Source organism: Engraulis encrasicolus, chromosome 22 (assembly GCF_034702125.1).
Source record: "Engraulis encrasicolus isolate BLACKSEA-1 chromosome 22, IST_EnEncr_1.0, whole genome shotgun sequence".
NCBI lineage: Eukaryota > Metazoa > Chordata > Actinopteri > Clupeiformes > Engraulidae > Engraulis > Engraulis encrasicolus.
In genome coordinates this window covers 27,891,320-27,897,934 of record NC_085878.1, presented here as the reverse complement: position 1 = coordinate 27,897,934, position 6,615 = coordinate 27,891,320, and the positions used below count along the sequence as shown (strand labels likewise).

Here is a 6,615-nt window from a genome sequence, read left to right as displayed (position 1 = left end):
ACAGAAAGCAAGTCTTCACATGACTCGAGGCCTATGCATCTCCTTTCCAGTTCCCGCTGTTGACTGACTGATTAATCTGAGACTGAGAGGTCGGTGCTATGAGGAGGAACAGAGGAGTCGGGCAGTATCAGTCATGGGCACCGGGCCCTCCATATACGTCAAAACGGATTTGGATTGTGTGTGTGTGTGTGTGTGTGTGTGTGTGTGTGTGTGTGTGTGTGTGTGTGTGTGTGTGTGTGTGTGTGTGTGTGTGTGTGTGTGTGTGTGTGTGTGAGAGAGAGAGAGAGAGAGAGAGAGAGAGAGAGAGAAAGAAAGAGAGAGAGAGAGAGAGAGAGATACAGTATGCAGGGTGGATAAAGAAAAAGATGCAAGACACAAAGACAAATTCGCCGAGACAAATTGACTGAGACAAAAATATACAGGCTGTCAACAGAATCCATGGCCAATTTGTCTTTGAAATCACTTCATTCCTATCGCTGCACTTATCCGACAAAAGACGGCTTGTGGAGAACAGAACACTTGAGGGAAGAAAACGCATTACATATCGTACAAAAACATTATCATTGTAGACTATACATCAATTCCCTGTCTTCCCTTTCCTGAGGTTACGCTGCTTTTTCTTCATCAGTTACACTGACATCAACATACTGGGCAAGGTCTTGACAATTTAGTGGAAAATTGTTGCGCCTTGCAACAAGTTTTGTATAAATATTGATGTTGACATAGCAACATTGCCGTAACTCAGAGAGTAGAATTAGTGTTGACACTGGTGTTGCATGAACACTGTGAAATCCATGGGCGTGCACAGATAGGGATGAGGTGGTGCTAAAGCCCTACAGGACAAAAATGCCTTTTTTGAAAGTTCTTGGTTTTTTAGTCACAATGTACTGTGGGGTCTATGCTGAAATTCTTGAATATAAAAAGCATGTGACAACAATGCCCCAACAATATAGACGCGCACTCCCTCAAGCACCTGCTCCCCCCAAAATGTCAGTGCATGCCACTGGCGAAATGTACAGAGCTGTACTTGGTGTGTGATTCACAACGTAGTGCACACCTGGAGGCAAAACTGTCAGCTGAAAGATGGATAAGAAGAACAAAAGAAAGGTACACTGAGCAAGAAGTGATAGAAATGTGCAAAGTAAACAACGTGGAGGGAAGGAGGGAAAGAGGGAAGGAGGGAAGGAGTGAGGGGCTGAAGAATGAGCACACAGAGCAAGGGGGACTTAAGTGCCGGGTGTGGCACTGAGGAATGCATGGTCAACCCGAACGACCGAAGGTACTCTACACGATGCACTATTAATATGGTCAACCAGGTTGACCACCAATGGTTTTATCTGGGGCAAAGGCACTCTCTCTAATGCAGATGCTTTCATAGAGAATTCCAAACCAATCCAAACAACTGAAGCTACACTATGCATGCACCATACAGATTAGGGAGCATTGAAAAGGCTCCAACTTCTCTTTTACAGTAGTGTTCCTTTGTACTACCACTAACATGACTTCCTTGCAACATTTTCAAGAGGCATCTGATGCACCCCAATACAGGTTGGGCACCAGTGGTTACTTCCAGGACAGAGGAACTGTGCTCTAATGAAGATGCTTTCATACAGAATACACACACACACACACACACACACAAAGACACACAAAGACCCACACACGCACATGTTCTAAAAGTATCCCCAGTGCGCAACTGTAAAAACCCTTCTGGATTAAGGAGGCTGCAGGATGTTGATATTCGACACAGGAAGAGAAACAAAAGACTGTGTTCCCGAACAGCCGGAGGCATAGCCTGCAAACACACAGCCAGGGGTGCACCCCCACATGAAACACACACACATATTGGAACACACACACACACACTAGACACACACACACACACACACACATATTGGAACACACACACACACACTAGACACACACACACAGTAGCAGACACACACGCTGTCAAAATCACTGTCTAAGACAGACAAGAGGGGAGCGCGGTGCTCACAAGCAGATGGGTTGGTCCCCTTTGAAAATACAGTGTCACCATAGCAACTGCACCCCACACAGACACACACACACACACACACACACACACACACACACACACACACACACACACACACACACACACACAGAACGCACACACATTGGCTGACAGGCACATGTAACGCACACAAGTCACTTTCCTGATGAAGCCGAGCAGAGCACACAAAGAGGGCAAACAGAATGCGAGGGTAGAACTCAAGGACAGATCTGCCTCCACTGTAGCCTACACTTGTCGTCTTACCTCTCAAATCAATCAGCTGGGTCTATGATGCCTCTTCTGTACCACTGCCAATCACAAATCAATCTATAACGTCTCTGGCGCCTCAACAAGTGTGTCATTTCCATCTTAAATCAATAAATTGGGTCTACTACGATGCCTCTTGTGTGCTGTCTCACCCTAAAATCAATGTATTTGGTCTATGGTGCCTCCAAGTGTCGCCTTACTCATGAATCTGTCATTTAGGTCTGTCACAGATTGCACTGCTGAACGAGACACTTCAATGCCATTCTTGCAGTTGGTGTGGCATCACAAGTACACTGTTTTGGGGGAAAACAAGGGGAAAATCCTCTCACTGCTGCACGGATTAGTTGTTGTAGCGCTTAAGTTAATTAACAAATATGCTATGTGAATGATTGGCTAGTTGGCTTTTCCTCCACCAAACAGTGTGTTGCTAAGCAATAGTTGCGAAGTGCCCTGGTGACCAACGGCAAGAGATTACAGTACAGTCACAATGAAAGGCATTCTGTTCAATGCATTTCCTAGTGTGTTGAATAAACTCTTTTATCAATCTAGTATGAGGTCTAACAACTCAGGTACACAGGTACTCACCAAGAACAAGAAGCTGTCTTTTTAGCACAGAGAGGGGGGACCTGTCAAAGGCAGAGAGGGGAGCAGTCAAATGGAGAAGGAGTATCAGAGAAAAAGAAAGAAAAAAGAAAAGAGGAGAGCATAAGAGCTGACCATCTGCTCTGCAGCCTGCTGGTCTGGTGGGAGTATTGGGGGGGGGGGGGGGGGGGGGGGGGGGGGGGGGTACGAAGGGGCGTATGGGGGGAGGGGGGTAGTTTGGGTGCAGACTGCCGTTCGGAGTGAGGGGCGGGGTGGGGGGGTCGCTCTGACCTGCAAGCTGGGGAGTTGGGGGAGAGAAAATAACACACACACACACACACACACACACACACACACACACACACACACACACACACACACGCCACCCAATCTGCCGGACCAAATGCAGATGCACTGTCTGAGAGTGATTAGGAAGTCGAGATATTAACATCACATGACATTCACTGATGGCCATCGCTACTTGCACTTGGTTTCAAGAGTAATGTGATACTCAAAGCCGCTCTGTAACCGCAATGCAAACTTTCCCCAACTCATTATCAGAAAGATCTGGCTCCCACTAGACACTAGCAGAGGTCGCACAGACAGCATCCTAAAGTGCAAGTTTGAGATGAAACAAAAATGTGCATAATATAAAACAAGATTAATAATGCTTTTAATGCATAATAAAACTTAAAGTCCTCTCTCTTGATCTTTTATGTGAATATCATTTCATAGCTCATAGCCATATCCCAGAACAGTGTTGAAACATTCTTTTGTGTGGCTTGGGCCAAACTTTTTGATCACAGCAAATCACAAAAGAATTACAGGCCGATTAAAAAAATCTCACAAGTCTGAATCAATGATGTATGAAAGAGATTCCAGCTGAATGAAGTGAATCACTGGAAACACGTCTTGTCCCAACTCGCACACTCGTCTATCTTTGACTCATCCATACTCCATCATTTATTCTCTCCCACTCACAGAGAAAGAGAGTCAGAGAGAAAGAGAGAGAGAGAGAGAGAGAGAGAGAGAGAGAGAGAGAGAGAGAGAGAGAGAGAGAGAACAACATCAACTCTCCCTCTCAACTTTCCTTTCCCAGGCCAGGCCTCACATGCTTTCGCCAGGCAGGCCTGACATCCATGCTTTCCTGTGCGCGTTTGAACCAATATCCTGGGATGGTTGTAAATCAAAGAGAGGAACCTCCCATGGTGCTTATTATGGGATTTATATCGCTGAGGAGCTCGCATTGCATTCGTCGACTCTGCCGGCAACGGCAACTGCGACTGCGGACCGCCGCGCGCGGTGTGCATTCTATTCCGGGTTTGGAAAATGTGAAGCTGGCTGGCAGGCTGGATGGGGGCCCTTAATGAAACTGGCCTGACCCCTCTGCTGCTAACAGCATGTTACACACACACACACGCACACACACACACACACACACACACACACACACACACACACGCACACACACACACACACACAGCAGCCATGCTGCCTCCCTCTCTCTCTCTCTCTCTATGTCTCTCTCTCTCTCCCCCTGTTTTATGACTGGGTGTAAAAAAAGCGTCAAGAGGGACAACCCTGCCCAGGCTGGAGGAAACCAGATGTTCGCTCTCTCTCAGATGCAGCAGATACGATAGCCTGCCCTCACTGCTCTTCCCCTCTTCCTCGCCTCCATGTCACGGACACACATGCACGCAGCCTATCAGAGCAGCCTATACCACTGGCTGTTGGGAAAGATTTGAAGCCTTCCCTAAACTTTCTGGAGCAGAGGACACCTGTGGATGAGTGAGTGGCTGCTGCAGTGAATAAAAGAGGGAGAGGGCAGATGGGAGCAGACCAGGAACGTGCCTCTCAAGCATTCAGGAATATGTGAAGTAAGAACAAGAGGCAAAGATGAAAAACAGACTTTTTGATAAGCTCAGGGGGTAAAGGAGGAGAGGGGGAGTTTGAGCAGGCCAGGCAAATCACATGTTTAGGTAAGATGGGTTAACATATACATGGGGATTTGTTCTTCAGACATTACTTCAAAATACAGTCAAACAGTCCACATGTGCATCACAAATCAGCACTGACACTACAGGCCCGGAATGGGTCATATAACTCAGTGAACAGCCTAAATACTATGCTAAGCTTGTTCATACTTAGTAACAGTGATTCAGAGATGATTCAGCAAAAGAGTTATTAACACTGTAGTTACACAGTGATTGTGGAAGTTTGTCTTGTAAGGCATGCAGGGCCTTCGCTCACTGAGAGAGAACGCACAGTTTCAGAGCAGCAAGTTTACCGGCTAGTTCTACCTAATGAAGTTAGTCTAGAAACCCAACTAATGCATTCGATTATCCGTGTCGGAACACATCACTTGACTGCAGACAACCTTCGTATTGACTTATTTTACAAGTGCAATAAGTTCAGACAGGGCACTATGTTAATAGTCTTACTGCAAGTGAGGAGAATGACACAAATTGAGTAAATAAGACAAAAGTGTATTCACCGACCCTACAAAAAAACAACAGGCATGCCAGCTGGAGTTCACATCTGTGTCAGCTGGGCAAAAGAAAGATATTCCAACGCGAGTCCAGGATGGTTCAAAGAATAGCTAAGTGCTGCTCGACCTTAGTCTATAAACTTTGTGTACAAGAAAAATACGAGACAGCGCAAAACAGCATCAGTTGTGTCAATGATGGGAATTTAGCTACATATAACAGGTTACTGTAACAAAATGCGAATCAGAAGATGTATTGTTGTATGCATTCTTGCAGAATTCTACCGTGTTGAATGCCATTCGACACCTTCGGAGTAACGTTAGCATGCGAGTGGAGGAGTCTTCTTCAAGCTAGCTGATTCAGTTGTAGCTTAACATCAACTACTGTATGCACGGGGGGAAAGGCATATAATTAGCACCCACCTTTAAAATGCTTTGCGATGAAAACGCGTCAGATCTTCATGCGCCGTTATTTTCACCCGTCTGCAAGAACAATGCAAAAATGTGACTCCACGTCTCTCTTCCAACAGGAATTTTCTCAGGGATGAGACCAGTGGAGCCGTGGAAGTCTGAAGGGGGTGGGATTCTACAGCGGAGGCGGCGCTACAGTGTATGTAGCCCTTCTCCTGAAAATGATTTCCATGTCAGAGGGAGAGTAGTGTTATATTGTGTGTCACTGTCACACAGAAGCTTTTTGGGACATGGAACAGTATAGGTTATATATCACATACACACTAAATCAGTGTGTTCCTCCACTCAACTGACACAGTTTATGAAAGGTTGTCAATCCTACCTTTCAGGTCATTGCCAGTTTTTTGTCATATTTCATTTGAAGGGGTAAAATGCCAAACAATAAAGCTGGAAAAATACTGGCTGCCATGTCATATGCAAGCACAGGCTATAAGAAAGAAAACTAACACAGTCGTTGCATGAGGATGCTGAATCACTCACCCATGCAATCATGTGTCAAAGAAATTAGAAAAAGAAATAATAGCCTATAGGTTATCTAATTATCTACAGAATACTTCTCAGTGAAGAAGAATAGCCTACATTTTATCTACAGAATAGTCATCTGTGAAGGCCTTGCTGAAAATGATCAATTCTCTAATCTTTCTGAGATTATGAATAGGCCTACCTCAAGAAAGACGGAGGGCTACTTNTTAGATGCGTCCCACCTATATATTATAGGTCAGATTAGACTTCAGCAACTGCGAGCGTGAAAAGTCGCGTGGGAGTGGCCACGAACCAACATTGTATTCATGCATCT

The 6,615-nt window shown here is 45.5% G+C and overlaps 1 protein-coding gene across 1 annotated transcript in view; it reads right to left on the bottom strand.

Annotated features, from left to right (window-relative positions):
* Nucleotides 1-5,914, bottom strand: part of ccdc102a (coiled-coil domain containing 102A) — a 138,317-nt gene extending 132,403 nt beyond the window's left edge. The window contains exon 1 of the mRNA XM_063189301.1: nucleotides 5,772-5,914. The gene's annotated coding sequence lies outside the window, so the exon portion shown is untranslated. The remainder of the gene's footprint in view (nucleotides 1-5,771) is intronic.
* Nucleotides 5,915-6,615: the final 701 nt, after the last annotated feature.